Below are 17,244 nucleotides of genomic sequence, written 5' to 3'. Positions count from 1 at the left end.
TTAGTGCTGGCAGTGAACTGCACTTGTTTTCCCTAAATGGAAAATGAGATAAAGAAGAACAGAGAGGTGGGGCTAAGCTAGTGGGATGACCTGTTAATGAAGGGAGTTAATTATCATGAGCATAACTACAAGGCATTGCACTTATCATAAGATATATTTGCTTGGCTAGACATTTGCATGAGAGGAGAATTGGTAGAGAAATTCCCATGTTACCTATACTTTCACTCAGCATGATGTTTTTGAGATTTATCCATATCATGTGTATTAGTAATTCATGCCTTTCAATTGCTAAGTATCATTGTTTGACTATGTAGCAGTTTGTTTATTCATTTTCCTGTTGCTGGATACCTGGGCTGATTCTAGTTTGGGGCTATTATGAATAAACTTGCCGTGAACAAATACAAAAGTCTTTTTGTGAATATCTATTTTCTTTTCTCTTGGCTAAATCCTTAGGAGTGAAAGTATTGGGTCATAGGGTAGGTGTATGTTTAGTTTTATAAGAAACTGCTAGAAATTTTTCTTAAATGGTTGTATTGTTTTACACTCTGAGCAACAGAATATGAGAGTTCCGTTTGTTCTACATCCTTGCCAGCATTTGATTTGCCAGTCTTTTTAATGTTTATACTTTCCAGTGGGTACGTGGTGAATCTCATTCTGCTTTTTATTTATTCTGTTCTGATGAATATTAACATTAAGTACTTTTTCATATTCTTATTGATCATTAGTTTATCTTCCTCTTTGAAGTTTCTGGCCAAATGTTTTTCTCTCTATTGAATTGTAGGTATTCATGATATATCCTAGTTATCAGTTCCTTGTCAGATATATGATTTGCAGTTAAGTTCTCCAAGGCTATGATTTACTTATTCATTTTCTTAATAGGTATCTTTTGATGAGCCCCAATTTTTCCCTTTATGCTTACTGCTCTCTGTATCATACCTAAAATCTTTATAGTTTTAGCTTTTACATTTAGGTCTATGATCTATCTCAAATTAATTTTTTGTGTATGGTGTGAGGTTGTAGTTGAGATTTATTTTTGCTATATAAATATTTAGTTGCTTAATATCATTTGTTATAAAGTATTTTCTTTCTTTATTGGATTTCTCTGTCAACTTGTGAAAATTCAGATGACCACATAAGTGTGGGTCTGTTTCTAAGCTCTCTATTTTGTTTCATTAATCTATTTGTTGATCTTATGACAATATCAGACTGTTTTGATTACTGGACTTACTAGTCAAAATCTTAATGTCAGGTTGTGTAAGTTCACCAACTTTGGTCTTATTTCTATGTTTGCTTTGGGTATTCTAGAGGTCATTTGCATTGCTGTACACATTTTAGAATTGACATGTCAATTTCTACAGAAAAGCCCAGTGAGATGACTGTGATTGGGATTATTGAATCTATAGATCAGTTTGTGGAGAACTGACATTTTAACAATATTTAGTCTTTTAATCTGTGACCATGGTATATCCATTTATTTAGTTCTTTAATTTCTCTCAGCAATGTCTTGTAATCACATTCTCATTTGAACCCACTCCGCTTAGGTTTTTGTGTCCAAAATTTCAAAACCACTCTTGTTTCCTAAACCATTACCAGTGACCTCTGTGTTGCTATAGTCAATGGTCAGTTCAGTCTTCCTCTTTTTTCATCTCTCAACTGCCTTCGACATAACTGATCACTCTGTCATGAAGCATTTTGTTCATCTGGCTTCTGTCTCACCACACTGTCCCGGTTTTCCTCTTTATCTCACTGGCAGAACTTTTTTCTCCTCCTTTGCTGGATCCTTTTCTCTTCCCGATATTTAGATGCTAGAGAGCCCTGAGCCTTAGTCCTCAGACTTCTGTTCTTTATTCATTCTCAGACAGTCTCATGGTGGAAATATGTTATTGAAAGCCAGCTACCAAGTTTAAAGTCATCAGACTCTCAATTTTATATCTCAGTCCTAAATCCCAGACTTATATATCCAAACCCCATACTTGTATATCCAACTTTCTACTGATCCTCATTTAGGTATCTAAAAGATATCTCAAACTTAAGCCATCCAAAATGGAACCCTTGATTTGCCCCTAAAATATACTGCCTGTCCTTACTCCCCAGCACCCACTGTCTTCCATAGCTCAATAATTTGACTTTTCTCCCCGTTGCTCATATGCCAGTCTTAGAGTTTTCCTTGACACCTCTTTTTCTTTTACATTCCACATCTGAAAATCTTCTCTGTCTTCATAATATATCTTAGTTCTGTCTACTTCTTGGCCATCACTCTAGTCCAAGCGACCATCATTTCCCAACTGGACTACTGCAGTATTCTTCTAAGTTATCTGCTTTCTCTCAGTCTATTCTTTAGCTACACAACCGGAGTAATCTTTCTGAATGTTACAGTATTTCATTCCCCGGATTAAAACCTTCCAGGGCCTCTTCGTTATGTTCAGAGGAAACAAACAAACAGACAAACCTGTGCAATGGTTTAGAGTTTTACTCGATCAGATCAGAAGTCTCTGTTGTCCCTGTTTGCTCTCTGTCTTCATCCTCTTCTGTTGCTTTGTTTCACATTCTGACTTCACTGAACTTTCTGTTCTTGAACTCACCAAGCTTGGTTTAGCCTCAGGGCCTTTGCAATTTCCCTTTCCTCGGCCGGGAATCTTTCCCCCAGATAAATACCTTGCTTCACTCAGGTCACTGCTTAAGTGTTGTCTCCCCAGAATGGCCTTTTCTGATCACTCTAAGGAATGGGCCCCCCCATCACTCTGTCCCTTTCTCTCCTTAGCTCTCAGTATTATCTGATTTGATTTTGTTTTACTTGTTGATAGTCTGTCTCCTCTAATAGAGTATAAACTCTGAAGATTTCCACTTTGAATCATTAATGCTGTTAACAATATTAGGTGCTCAATAAATATATGTTGAATGAATGGGCAAGTTAACCTTGCTGGCACCATTTTCTTCATCTGAGAAATGGGGAAAATAATGGTATCTACCTCATAGGACAGATGTGAATGTTGAATACGATATTGCATAAGATATTGTGGTGATATGTTGGCTGTTCTTACTGTAATTACTATTAAATAATATAAATGATTTAAATTTCTTGTAATCAGCCAACAGATAGATGTGAATGCTATGTAAGGTAGACTTTGCCTGTTATGTGTTTTATAGTGGTCAATTTCAGGAGTAACTTGTGATCCACAGTTCTTGATAAACTTAGGAGGAAATAGATTTAAGTACATGAAAAGTGAAATGCCATAGAATATTTAAATAACCAATCCAGACAACAGAAATGACATCGGGCAAAATTAGTTGTCTAATGCTTTTGCTGATATTTTTCTGGGTGTGAGAAATAAAAGCATTTTTTTTTTAAAACCAGGATAGTGTGAGAAGACTTTGTGAAGGAAATGCGTCTGGGGCTGTTCCTAGAAATTCTGGGGAGGATTTTAATCGTTCTTGGCCACTCATTGCAGGTAGGGCAATGGAACAGACCCAAAAGGGAGGAAGAACTAGGGGGTTTGTTACCAGAGAGTGGGGTCCTCTCCTGGCGTGTTGTCCAGGTTCTTGATGTCTCGAACAAAGAATTGAGAAAGACACCGAAATATAGTAGAAAAGTTTTATTACAAAGGAAAGTACACTTCCAGAAGTGGAAGTGGACCTGAGCAAGAGAAGCGTGGCTCACAAGGTCTGGTAGCAAAGACTTCAGGGTTTTTATCCCTTTTTGCTGTGGGTGGTTACTTTTCCTAGAGGAGTGGGCTTCCTTGATTGACAATTAAGATTGACAGGACTCAGTGATTCATCGTTTTGCTTTCTGTGCATGTTTGTTCCCAGAATTCAGTCTGTTATAATGATATTAATGACTTTCGAGCATATGCATTATATTATAATGATGGTATAATGAGACTCAGGTGAGTTGAAGGTAGTTGGGGTCTTCATTGCGCAGGTGCGAGTGACTGGCTTAAACTGGTCCTAAATCTCTGCCTACTGGTTTCTTTGTGTGAGTTAAAAAATGCCTTCTGGCTTGTTTATTTGTGGGCGGATTAGGGCAGACCCCTTCTAAAATAGGATGACCTCAGTGTCTTTGCAGGCAGACCCGAAACCCCCTAACTTTCCTGCCTACCTTTTTTCTAAGAGCCATGAGCCCTCTTATTATTAGTATGAATGCCGAGGGACAAGAGGTCTCTTCTTCTGCATCTGCTTCCTGCTGAGAATGGTCGTAGTCCCTACCTACAGGGGTTTCATGGAGCTCTTTCTCTTTCTGCCTCAGTCAGGGTGGATTCTTGGGTTTCCTGCTGAAGTGCCACCTCAGTCCCTAGACACGGAAAAGAAGATACAAACTCATTATTTAAATCATACATCTATTAATTTCTGTTATTGATTTGCCTATTAAGTGAGTAAAGAGAAACAGGGTTGGTTAATACCTTTCTTAAAGAGTAAAAAGAAAGACTTTTGGCTTAAACTCCCCTCCCCCCCTCATACTCTAAGAGCCCTTCCTGGCTTAACACTATTTCTGCTTAACAATGGGCTGATGACCCTTATCAATAGCCAGAGGATCTGAGTAGCCAGGGCAATTATCAGGATTTGAGGGAGGGGGCCTTTTTCCAAAGAAAGGAGGGAAGAAAACTTAACTAGGTTTACTGAAAAGATTAACTCTGCAAGAGATGTCCCATTTCATTTCCTGCTAAAAGATTAATAATTTTACAAGTGATGTCCCATCTCAGTTTGAAAGTGGATTAAACCAGTTTTGCTGGAGGGAGCAGTCTTGGGAGGAAGCAGTTTGAGAGCAGAACAAAGAAAACAGGGTAGGAAAGAAAGCAAATGGCTTCGGGCTATAAGAACTGCCAGGGTGACAAGAAGCCCTTCCTTAGATTGGGCAGGCTAGGAAGAAAGTGCTTCTGGGTGGTTAGGAAAGAAGGTAACCTATCTTGGGCTTGTTGCTGCAGCTTCAACCCCTTCTCCCCTTCAGCACAAGGTGACTAGGTCGTTACCCTCTGCTGTACATTCAGTGGATGGGTGTGTTGAGTCCATGTGTCCACATGTCCGTTTGTCTACGTAGTCACGGAGAGGAAATGGAAAGAGGGTCCCTCCTTCTGATCTGAAGGCCTGGAAACCGGTTTTGAACTTTCTTTTTTACCCGTAAGAATTCTCACTCTAATTTTTAGGTGGCTGTGACTAGAGGCAAGTGACAATTTTCACTATGGCTCCTTATTTAAAAAAAAAGAATAAAGAAACTTGGGAATCCAAGGCCAATTAAAAAACATAATAATTTACATTTTAACATGCATATTAAGAAATACTCAACTTGTTTTTCAGAAGAGCATATTATGTCAGTCCTATAAAGCAATATTCTCATTATTGTATAAAAGGAAAACATGCGTTTTATTGAGAGAGGAGAGGAGGCATCTGAAAGTAAAAATAGATGCAAAGGAAAGGGTCTGCAGAAATAACCGACTCAGCTGGTTAAAACTGTTCTCTCTTCCCCCATTCTGCCCTATGCTCTTCAGTTAACATGTTTTCCACAGCTGCATCCCCCACCTCAAGGATTCTCCAGCCCCTTCCCTATTTCTGTAGCTGTATAGGCATGTCAAGACTATGGAACTGTTTGCTGTGTTAACAGCGAGAGCTCAGCCTTTGGATAAGGAACCCCCTGAGCAGGCGCAGATATCAATGAATGCTGCTCCCTGCCTGTAAGCCTAGGAGTGCCGTCTCTTTGTTCAAGAATCCGATAAAGGTGCGATAACACCAAGGGTCTGGAAATTCCTCCCCTCAGACCCCCACCTGAAGCTGCCCCTCCCCATCTGAGTAAGGAGGGACATGTAAAACCTCAAAGGAATCACACACCCCTTGCATGGACACTGCGAGGGTATATAAGCTGTAAGAAATCTAAGGGGAGATCGTGCTTTGGGTCTGTTGAAGGCCCCACGCTCTCCGCCGGCATTAAATTCTCTTTCCTCTAACAAAGTTGTCTGAGTGTCTGAATTCCTCCATTGGGTGTCGTCTGAATTCCTTCATTGGGTGTCGTTTCCTGCAACATTATGAAAAGGGGCCAAAGTAATCTGTGAACTGATCAGGTTATAAAAAAATGTCATCTAGCCAATTATGAGATAAAATTATATAATTTTATGTAAATTTGAAGTTACCTAAAAGGATGTGTACCTGCGTGTGTACCTGAAGTTTTTTTTGTTATTGCTAAATTACAAAATGTTACTTTTTGGAGAATTAGAATAGATTTCAGAGCAATTGGTAGTAATTAAGGAAATGACCTTGTAAAAGTAAGAGAACAAAATCAAACAAATATACAGATATGAGCCATGACAGATGTTGCAGAATAGAGAGTAGATGTAAAAACAATAAGCAACATTGTCATTTACGCAGCCCTGGCAACACGTGTCACAGATTAAATAATGAATGCCAGTTGGTGGGCACAGTGGGGAGGGAACAGAGAGCGCCTTGTTTCAGTTTGTCTAATTTCAAACTAATTGCTTAAGTACAGGCTTCTGTTCTGGTTATAGCCAAAGGAAAATTAAACAGTTGAAATATTGTAAACCTTATAATTCACCCTGAATCACCAATCAGAACTAAATAAAAGAGCTTTAAGCAAAGAATTCAAATGACTTGTTGCCTTGCCTACAAATGGAAGCCTGATGAGAAGCAGAATTCACTAGTTGGGGTCTTCACTCACTGTCCCTTCCTCTCCTGATCAAGTTCTAGCTCATGTGATATAAGGGACTGGTGGCTCTTCATTGCTCTCTTCTGACTATGGTGCCATTGTGTGGGGTGGCAGATACCATGGTCCACCCCCCAGGACTGGCATAGTGCTCAGGCCCCAGTTACTGGTGTCTTTTTAGGCTGTGGCTTCTCCGAGGTCTCAAGCAGGTTGGCGCCCACCTTTTCCTGCTTTGGGTCTTTGTGATGAACTAATGAGCTGATCCATGTGAAAGCACTTTGTTGACACAAATGAAGAGGTTAGTATTTTTACTGTTTTAGGATATGGAGTCGGTAGAGGAAAGAACATAAGTCAGAAGTCCTGGGTCATTTCATTGTGGGTCATTTCATCCTAGGTCCCTCCTTTTCTGAATGCATTTTTGAAAATGTCTTCCTGTGGATTTTTCTCCTCCCCCTTAAATAAGATGTTCTTTACATTTTGTGTGTGTGCCATGGGACACCTTTGGCATTCTGGTAAAGCTAATGAATCCCTCTTTGGAATAATGTTTAATGCGTAAATTTAAATGCATAAAGTTAGAATGCAAAGGAAACCAATTATACTGATAGACATATCCATATACCAAAAATTATGCTGTTCTATACATCCATCCTTTATTAATGCATTATGTATCAAGAGCTAGTGGCGGGTCTCATAACTACTGTAATTTTCAAGCAGTAATGAGTATAAATGATACTTTGAGATATTTTCAATAACTGTAATGTGATATGAAGATACCTTTAATTTCTATTTGTGACAAGTTACAGGTCTGGCTAATAGTACTGTGGATTGTTGCCTACATTAGCAATTGAAGGAAAGGCTAAATTTAAAGTAAAAATTAAAATAAAAATTTTCCCCATCCATGTCTTGAATTCGTTCTGAGGTCCCCAGAAACCCCTTGCTTTAAACTTTACCCTTTCCTCTTCTGCTGTGTGCTCTCCAGGGGCGGTCGCCCTTTGTGTGCACTGACTCTCGATGTGCACCTCCAGTCCAGGCAGGGGACTGGAGCGCTGGACCTGTATGTATCTTCTGCCACCAGCTGCATATGTTCCCTGGAATGGCTCACAGGACCTCACACGCAGCCTCCAAAGCCAGCTCCTTGACTTGGCCATCCCACCCTACTCTTCCTACCAGCATACTCTTCCATCTGTGTTTCCGGCTCTGGATGGCATTAACAACATCTGCATGGCTCAGGCCCCCAACTCAGCTTGAGCAAGGGAGCTAGTGAGGCTGTCCCAGCCTCCTGGATAAAGATCGTGAATGTAAAGCACTGGTTTGCCACTTACCTGGAATGTCTTCTAAATTTCTGCTCACGTTTTGAGGACTAGTTCCTTCTTACTAATTTTTCCAACATGCGCATCTGGTCACTTTCTGGTTTAATATCTCTTGGTGATGCTTTTTTGCCTCCATGATGTGACATCAGAGGATCCTGCCTCCTTTGCAGTGTTTGTTTGTTTGTTTTTTTGTTTCTCTGCAGATCCTCCAGCCTTCACAAGTTCCCTGTGGTCCCTCCAGTGGCCTGCTCCCCATTTCCCCCTTTGCCTTAGCAAGCCCAGTAAGCGCCCTCTACCTGCAAGTCCCTTACCTTCCATATTACCTTGAGGTCTCAGTTCTGTGGCTACTTTGATGGAAAGCCTTTGCCAGCCTGCACCATTATGAAGACTGTCCAGAGAGCAGTTCTTGTCCAACCGTCCCCCCTCCCTTGCATTTGCCCAGAGTCTGGCAGGGTTTTACACCTGGTATGCACTCAGGGGACAAAATACTTAAGTGCATGGTTAGAAGCACTGACTTCAGAGCCAGACTGCTTGGTTCTAATCCCAGCTCTACCACTAGCTTTTTGATCTTGGCAAAGTCCTTATCATTTAGGTGCCTCTATTTTCTGTTCTGTAAAACTGGTATAATAACAGTGGTGGGGTTTAAGTGAGTTAATACTTGTAAAGCACTTTAGAAACAGGCTTAAGTTATACTAAGAGCTTAAATATTAGCTATAATTATTAGTTTTAGTTTCAGTTTTAGTTTGGACTCATTTAAAAGATACTTTCATTTTTGCTGGAGTTTTATTAAAGACTAGTATAATTTGAAACCCAATACTTAACAGTTCTTTATCTCTATTGAGGTTGGTATTGGACATCGATTTTAGCAGAAATAATTTATATATGACAAAAGGAAATACTTTTTGACAGAAAAGTAAGAAAACTCCTGGGGATACAGCCTTTTAACAGAATGTTGGAGACATTGTCCTATCAGTAGTTAGCTAGTTGATTTGGAGATATTTCCATATTTCTTGCATTTCAGAGATTATATTGACCTCACAGGAATTTTTCTTGCCGCTCTTTGGGTAAAGAAGAGATCAATATATATCAAGATTCCTCTTTGAATGCAAATCATCATGTATGTTTGCAAACCAGATCCACATAAAAGAGATGGTTTTGAATGTAATTACATTTTTTGCATGAGTATTTTCATATCCTCTGGAAATATTCTGGTCTTGTGGGAAAAAACTTCTCATGATCCTTACCACACATTGAATTTGACATTAATGTGCTCTTAATTGATCCTTTTCTTCCTTTTTGTTTTTCTTCCAACATCCAAGTGATATTCCCCTGGGGATTAACAGTTCCAGCCTTTTCTTGGTTTCGCCACCAGGTGGGGGTACTGGCTCCTTTTTAAAGGCATGGAGAAACTGTTGAACTCTTACCTGGGAATGGCTTGGGGAGGCAGGTGGGGCGAGTGTTAGATCTGAGAAAGTCTTGGGGTCTTTTTGCCTGATCTTGAGCTAATATGCTAATGGCTTATGTTTCGCAGATTTTGAGTAACTTAAATTTTACCAGAAATACATGGAAATCTACTTGGGAACAAGGGAGTCAAGTTTTTCTTGGAATATCTGGTCTGATCTTATGGCTCAGAAGAAACAATAAAGTTAGGTAATCTTGACCATTATGTTAAATATGTCTTATTTAAATAAAATAGAAATCGAGCTGTTAGAATTAAAACTATTCTTGGAGTTGAGAACTAGGGGAAAATTATGTGTACTGTGAACGCATTAATGTGTACTGTTAAAAAGCAGAGCGTGGTGGATTCTTATTCTTAAGCGAGATGCTGGAACATTATTGGCTGTTTTAAGAAATAAATGCCTTAAAGAAATTATTAATTACTTTTTTCTAGAATGAAAAGCAAATTTAAATTTCTTACTTTGAAACTATAGTGAGTCATATTAAGTTCCATTTTAAACTATAAAAAAACTAGAAAACAATCTTTTTTATCTTATAAGGAACGTAAATGTAGGTGGTCACACTGAATAATGAGTGATTTTCAGATTTACAGACACCGAATCAGAATCAGAAGTTAGAAGGTTCTTTGATAAATTTTCCTCTTGAACTTAAGTTTTAGATTTTAATGATTAATGAGGTTTTAGACTTTTTAAATATGATACCCTCCACCCCCAAACAACCTGAAAATACTGATAGTATGGAATTTTGATTCTCAGAAACAGTAACTTCATGTGTCCCTCTTACGCAATGTGAAATGGCAGCGCTGTATGTTCCACAGCCACCACCACCCAACTTAGATAACATGAAACTCGTTTCACGGCACCAACGAAGGGCCGACTGTATTCCTCTTGTTTAAATAAATGGGTCACTTTAATGCAGTGTCTGAAGGAAGACAAGGGAGTGAGAGTTTTCTTGAAGTTTATGTGTTACAGTTTTCTTGGGTAGCAAGTACAAAAAGCCTGAAGCCTCAGCTCATTCTGTCTGTGGGTTTTATTTCTCACTGCAGCCCATTGTCTAGTTAACATATGGGGTGTGGTTTCAAGTTCATTACTAGAGCTTATAGGCTAAAATGCTTTGTGGGCTTGGCTATGACTTAAGTTGCCTTTAGGGAGGCAGCCAAAAACAGGCTTGGGAGCAGACTGCTTTCCCTGTGTATGTGGATTCCCTAAGTAGTCAGTTTTTTTTTTTCCCCTCTCAACTATCAGCTGCTTTGGATATTAGTTTCATAGTAAGGATTCTGTCATTAAAGCAACATGAAGCAACTGTTTTCACAGGGGCACCAGGTTAGTACATAATGTTTTGAACTTTCTGCTGCATATGTCAGATTTTCTTTCTGTGCTCATGGGGCGATGATACGACAGCGTAGTATTTGTGCTGTTGCTGCGTTCTTTTAGAAAATAATGTGAGTTCTTAGGTCTTACGGAGGTTTGAGGATTATGATTCTCCTTATATGCATTGTCTGATACTCTTAAATGAAAGTGGAAGCCAAGAAAAAATGACAATTACATGTTGTATTTGTACTCTAGAGATTTGTACTTGTTAGCATTTTTAGTTCCCTTTTCAGAATTACTTTCTTCGCGTCCTCTCATTGAAACTTCTAGGTGCAACTATGATTTTACGTATAGTTGATTTTACTTTGTTTTTTGACAGTAGGCAGCAGTGTGTTGCGCCTCAGCTAGCGGTGTTGTCCCTCCCACACTTTCATGCTTGCCTGATGCATGGTTTTCCCTTGGGCCTACTCCTTATAGTTACAGTGAACCAGAATATCATGTTTATTTTCTCTTTGAAAAGTCTGGCATTTTTTCTAGAATGCCTTATAAAATATTTATATGACAGCTGATGTGGGCAGACCATGCAGGTGGATTAAGCTAGACTGAATTCTTTCCTTCATTGTCACTGTTTTCATTCTTAAGTAATTCCTCAGAATCTGAGGTTACTCTGAAAGTAAATATGACTGTAAAAATGAAATATGCCTTGTTAGACATAAAAGTACTGCTAATAGTAATAAAATGAAATCAAGTCGGTAAAACTAAGTGTCATGAGACTATCTTCCTTATTTTCATTAACTTAAAATTCTAGAGAGTAGTTTTACCTTTGTTAATTTATTACCGAAGCAATCCGACATGAAATTGCTCTATAAGAGGGATTCGATTTGATGAGGTTTTAATGTTTACAACACTTTATAAAATATACTTGATTTTATGTTATGTTAAGTATGCTTTAGTTCAAGGTAATGTACTAGTGTTTTAAAATATACTCCTCTGCTTCTATGATTGCCATTTTAAGTCTCCTCTTTTTTTCCCACTGAGAAGTACTGTGTTTCAGAAAGGGTCTGCTCTCTCATGTTCTTCTCTGTTTAAAAAAATAAAGTCGAGGGAGAAAGGAGACAGATGGCAATAGATACTTAAAAATAGTCTTCGAGGTGATTTGCTAAATTTAAAGGATCTCAGTTCTCCTTTCTGCTGTGGTTGAAGTTGTAAAGTTATGGCTGCATGCCCTTTCAGGATTATAAAACTGACTGTACTTTATACTTCCAAGACACAGTTGTGTAGTCATACTATTGCCCCTGCCTTTGCAGGTGTTTTCTTTAATGGTGAATCTGCTAGGTCATTTTAGCTTTCCAAAAAAAAAAAAAAAGCAAAGATCGTTATGATTTGCTTAATATATGCTATTACTCCATACATGTGCTATTAATTATTAAATGCTATTAATTTAAATTTTAAAGGAAGACTACTGCCAATCTGATTGTAGCTGCCCCATGATTATAAAGAACAATGTTAAGACATTTTACTCAGTATTTGTTTGTGCTTATCTTGCACAGATGGAAGTCTTAAAAAGATCACATAAAGCTCGTTTTTATATGGTAGATCTCAGTTTCTGTGTCCCCATGCTTCATGGCCTTTTCTTGTAGAGATACTAACAAAACAAAATACCACTGGTTAGAAACAGAAATAAACGATGAGATAAAGGATAGAAGAAGAGGAGAAATTCCCTAAAAAAACAAATTTTTAGGGTTTTTCCAAAGAAGGTTCATTAAAATAAGTTTCTTCCAAACATGAAGTGAAAAAAAGACTGCACAGTAGAGTGTTCAAAATCTGTAGTTTTTGGATAAAATATCTAAACAAATCTTATTCCTGATTCTAGATTTAGAACACACATCACAATTCTTGTTCTTTTCTTGTCAGACTGGTTTAGTTTTGTTACATCTCTGCCTTTTGGCAAAAATCAAATAGAGACAGACATTTTCTCATTTTCTCTAATTTTAACTTAAGCTTTGAGTTGATTAATTTTTATCTAACAAACTTTCTCGTTAATGTTCAAAGCACTCTAGAAGTCTCATTAATCTCAGGAGGCTTGTGAACCTGGATGATAATCCAGAAGTATATGATCTTTATTTTCTTTTAAAATGAATTTGAGTTTTGACTTTGGAGATAAATCCTTAGGTAGACTATTTCAGCATGAATTAGCCCAAACCTGAAACATCAGGAAAATTGAATGGCAAGTAGAAGATAAAGCTCTCTGAAGAAAGAAGTGAATAAGTAGGAGTAATTGTGATACTAGAAGTGATTTTCTGACCACTGAACCTTGATAAGTTTTCACCTATTGGCCAGTTCCACTCTTATCCCAGATCATTCTCGTTCCCTCCCATGGTCTTGATCTTCACTGTGTATGTTTTGGGAGGTGTTAGCTCTTGACCTGCAGTTTCTGCCTTGTCAGATTTATGAAATGGGTCTATGGCCATGCCACCCTGAACAAGCCCGATCCCATCTGATCTTGGAAACTAAGCAGGGTTGGGCCTGATTAGTACGTGGATGGGAGACCACCTAGGAAGACCAGGTGCTGTAGGCATAAAAAATAAAAAATAATAAAGGATTGTAAGCTGACAGGGCCCTTGCAATCTCTGTGGTCAACCAAGGGTTGCTTTTCCTAAAAAAAAATAATAAATAGATTTATGAAATGGTTACAATGAGCAGTGCCACCTGGGTATTTTCTCGCCTAACCCCTGGATTCTTGCTCTTGACCCTGCTCACTGAAGGTCCCGGTGTGCATGCACCTTGTGCTTATGTATCAGGAAATGGGGACAGAAAGCGGGGGAGATGAGGACGTCATCCACCTCAGAAATTCACTATTTTAGTCATGACAGTAAATACAAACTTCCCAGTGGGGCTGCCGAGGCTGAGGACAGATTTTACTCCAGGACTGATTTGATCACAAACCTCCTTGGTTCCTACTTTTATTCTGAAGAACACAAATTAAGTTTTATCTTCTGGCATTTCTGGGGGGCGATGGTCACAGTAGTTATGGCAGGAGTAGCAGAGGCAGTGGGAATAATACCAATAAGAGTAATAATAACTAGCGCTCAAAAAACATTTCCTAAGGGCAGTGCTGTTTTAAGCCTCTTATTTAATCCATAACAACCCTAAGAAGTAAATTGTCTTTATTATCCCCATTATACAGTTGAGGAAACTGTCCCAGAAAGGTTATGTAATTTGTCCCCGAGTCTAGCCGCTAGAAAGCAACAGTGCCTCAGAGGGGTGCTGTGGGGGGAAAAAAAAAATGACATGAGAGGTTGATGTTCTTGGGAAATATAATCTGATGTTTATTATTAATGAGAAGCAGCCATGTAAATACTGATGGCTGTGCTGTTCTTCATACTCAAAGTTGCTTCCGTTGCCTTACTGGCAATTAGTAAGGCATATCCTTTGTGTTCTCATTGCATTGGGTGGGTGGCAAGTTTGTCCTCTGCTTTCTCACCTGATCTGCTGGTGACCAATGGCAAGAACCTGGTGAATGAAGGCAGGATATGGAGGTTGCCCATGCTCAGTAAATGAGACCAATGGTAACCAGTCCACGTGGAGAATAAGCCAATCGCATTGAAAACTCTTAACTACTAGATAAGCTAAAGTTGGAACTTTTGAGGCTTTTTAAGGCAAACATAATAAAACCTCTAAGGCTGGGAACTTCTGATCGTTTAGCTTGAGTTTGGCCCGTATGTGTGCCCTCTTTATTCCTGCTCAGCATGATTTCCTGCTGATAATCAAAGCTCTGGTGATTTTGTCAGTCCTGAAGGCTTTCAGAGACTTAGTGGAAAGCCAAAAATATGAGGCATGTATTTTTTTAAAAAACATAAATGTGCATTTGAAAATGTTGGGCAGAGAACTTACTCTAGTTTTGGCTAAAACTTGAACATGTGACAAATAAGTTTGGAATCTTTAACAGTATATGAAAATGTAGTCCACAGATAAAGAACTAAGTAAAAAAAAAAAAAACAGCAAAGAAAAGAAACTAAATTCTGATCTTTGGATGGGGAAGCACTTTCTCTTTCTAAAACCAATAGAAGACATCACAAAAGGAATAGGGCAATGTTGAAATTTTTTAGGCAGGAGTATAAAATTTTAAGTACAAAAAAATACTAATTAAAGCATCATTTATTATTATGAGAAGTTGGATATTAGCAAAACATACAGTAGTAGAGGAAAATTGCATAATGGACCATTATGCAACCATTATGATTTTACTTATGACAAATTACAATAGGATATGGTGACAATAGGTCTTTGAGTTAAAATACTGGATATCAAACTATTCGTACATCACAGATTTGGCCATGTTTAAAATACACCTATTTCTATGTGTGCTATGCTTAGGAAGGTAGCTGAAGGGATTGTCACCTTAAGTTAACATGGGTTTAAGGAATAAGATGTACCCAAGTTTAATAGTAGATTAATAGCACCCATCATCTGTTTAAGGTGGTAGCTCTAAAAATGATTTTAATTTCCTCAAATAGTTTGTAAATGTAAGGTTTCCTTTAAGAAGAATTTATTATTTTTATAATAAAAATTAAATCAGAAGCATCAGGTTAGAGTTGAGGCAAGATCAATTTTGATAAAGGAGAAGATACTTTTACTTTGGACAACAATCGTTTTGTTGAATTTATGCATTATTTTAGGAAATTGTCTTGATTTTTATGCATTAGATTGAAAATTTTAGTCAGATGTCATAGTTAATCAAATTATAAGGTAGATAGTTTATTTAATAAGAGATGTGGGAGGAAGCTCACTTAAATACTTGAAACATCAGTCCTGGAAAGATACTTTCATGGATTTCCAGTGGATCTTGGGAATGCTTCCTTGGACTAAGTAGTTGATGATGTTGAGAAAGTCAACATATTGAGACAGTCCTTAGAAGAGATCATTTGACTGGAATAATGAAAATGGAAGAGAACCCGAGAGTGGTTGACTTTATTCTTTCCCCTCCTTATTTTACAGATGAAGCCCAGAATGATTGTGTCCCCAGGGCTACAGGTTTCTAGTTGATCCAGTTGGAGCCTTTTGGGCCTTTTGAGATCTTTTGACTCCTCCATTGCTGATATTTCTAACATTCCATTCCGTTCATTTAAAAACATTTTAGTAGTGATGGGAAAAAAACGTAAAAAATAAGAAAAATAAAACAAAACAATTTAGTGATGAATAAAATTATATTTCTATTTTTCCTGTGTTGGTAAAAATCAAAAGCTATTACCATTTAGCTAATGAATTTGCTGAAGGCCTCTTACTGCTTCCACGGAAAACTTCCAACTTCACAGGCATGGTCTTTATTCTCATCATTGTTGTTTGAACATTTTGTTCTTTGCTACATACAGCCTTATTTATTGTACACTGGTTTCCATGTTTGTTCTGGAAGACAGTAGCCATGTGGATCGACTAGAGCTCACATGATACTGTACCTTGGAAATTGTTTTTTAAAAGCTTTATTGATATTCTATAATTTACATATCACAAAGTTAATCCCTTTAAAGTGTACAATTTAGTGGTTTTTAGTGTATTTACAGAGTTGTGTAACCATCACCATAATGTAATTGTAGAACATTTGCATTACCCCCAAAAGAAATCTGTATCCACTCTCCCTTTTCCCATTTTTTTCGTCCTCAAGTCCTACACAACCACGATTCTGTCTAATCCCCATTTTACATATAAGGAAATGAAGTCTTAGAAATGTTAAGTAATTAGCTTATGGTCACAAATAAGCCTGTGCTGAACATTTCCTATGAAGAGAATCATACGTTAGGTGAAAAAACTGGAAATTTTAATTTGATGCTCAAAGACCACTTAGTCGAGCATGACCCGATTACTCTGCAGGCCCCTCCTTCCTCAACAGCATCCAAAAGTATGAGATTAAGACCAAATAGACTCAATGTGTTCACCTGTTTATTAGATTAAGTGGCTTATTTTTATTTTCTGGAGTCCCTATATTTAAGATTTAAATAAAAATGCTCAACATTCAAATTTAAAAACTATGTGGGAGTACATACCCATTAATACAAGATTGTTGTAGGTATATTGCAAAATCGTTAGGTTAGAGCACTGCTTATTTGGGACTTTAAGTGAATTATTTGACTTTTTAAGGCTTCATTTCCTCATCTCTAAAGTGGGGATTATAATATTAGTACTTACGCCATAGGGTTCTTGTATGAATTAATGAGGTAATGTATATAAAATGCCTACCACAGTGTTTGATTGATGCTTAATAGATGTTAAGTGAATGTTAGCTATTGTTGTTATTAGTGATATTTGTAATAAACTATAGAATGTTATTTGATTTCTATTTTTATAACTTTATTTTGCCCTACTAAGAATTTGAGTTGGCAAGCAAGACTATTTATGTATTATTAAATACACATACACACACAGACATAAACAGGAATAAAGAAAAACTAGGGATGATAAAGTTAGTTGAAAGGTAATATCAGAGGAAAGTATAACAATAGTAATGATTTCTAATATTTACATAGCA

The 17,244-nt window shown here is 37.7% G+C and overlaps 1 non-coding gene across 1 annotated transcript; it reads left to right on the top strand.

Annotated features, from left to right (window-relative positions):
* The first annotated feature begins 13,180 nt into the window (after nucleotides 1–13,180).
* On the top strand, nucleotides 13,181–13,299 carry LOC111733024. Its single transcript, XR_002777811.1, has one exon. It is a non-coding gene; the product is annotated as a 5S ribosomal RNA (ribosomal RNA).
* The last annotated feature ends 3,945 nt before the right edge of the window (nucleotides 13,300–17,244 follow it).

Source organism: Pteropus vampyrus, unplaced genomic scaffold (genome assembly GCF_000151845.1).
Source record: "Pteropus vampyrus isolate Shadow unplaced genomic scaffold, Pvam_2.0 Scaffold12, whole genome shotgun sequence".
Taxonomy (NCBI): Eukaryota; Metazoa; Chordata; class Mammalia; order Chiroptera; family Pteropodidae; genus Pteropus; species Pteropus vampyrus.
The sequence above is the reverse complement of the archived record's forward strand: the minus strand, read 5'-3'. Positions and strand labels throughout refer to the sequence as shown.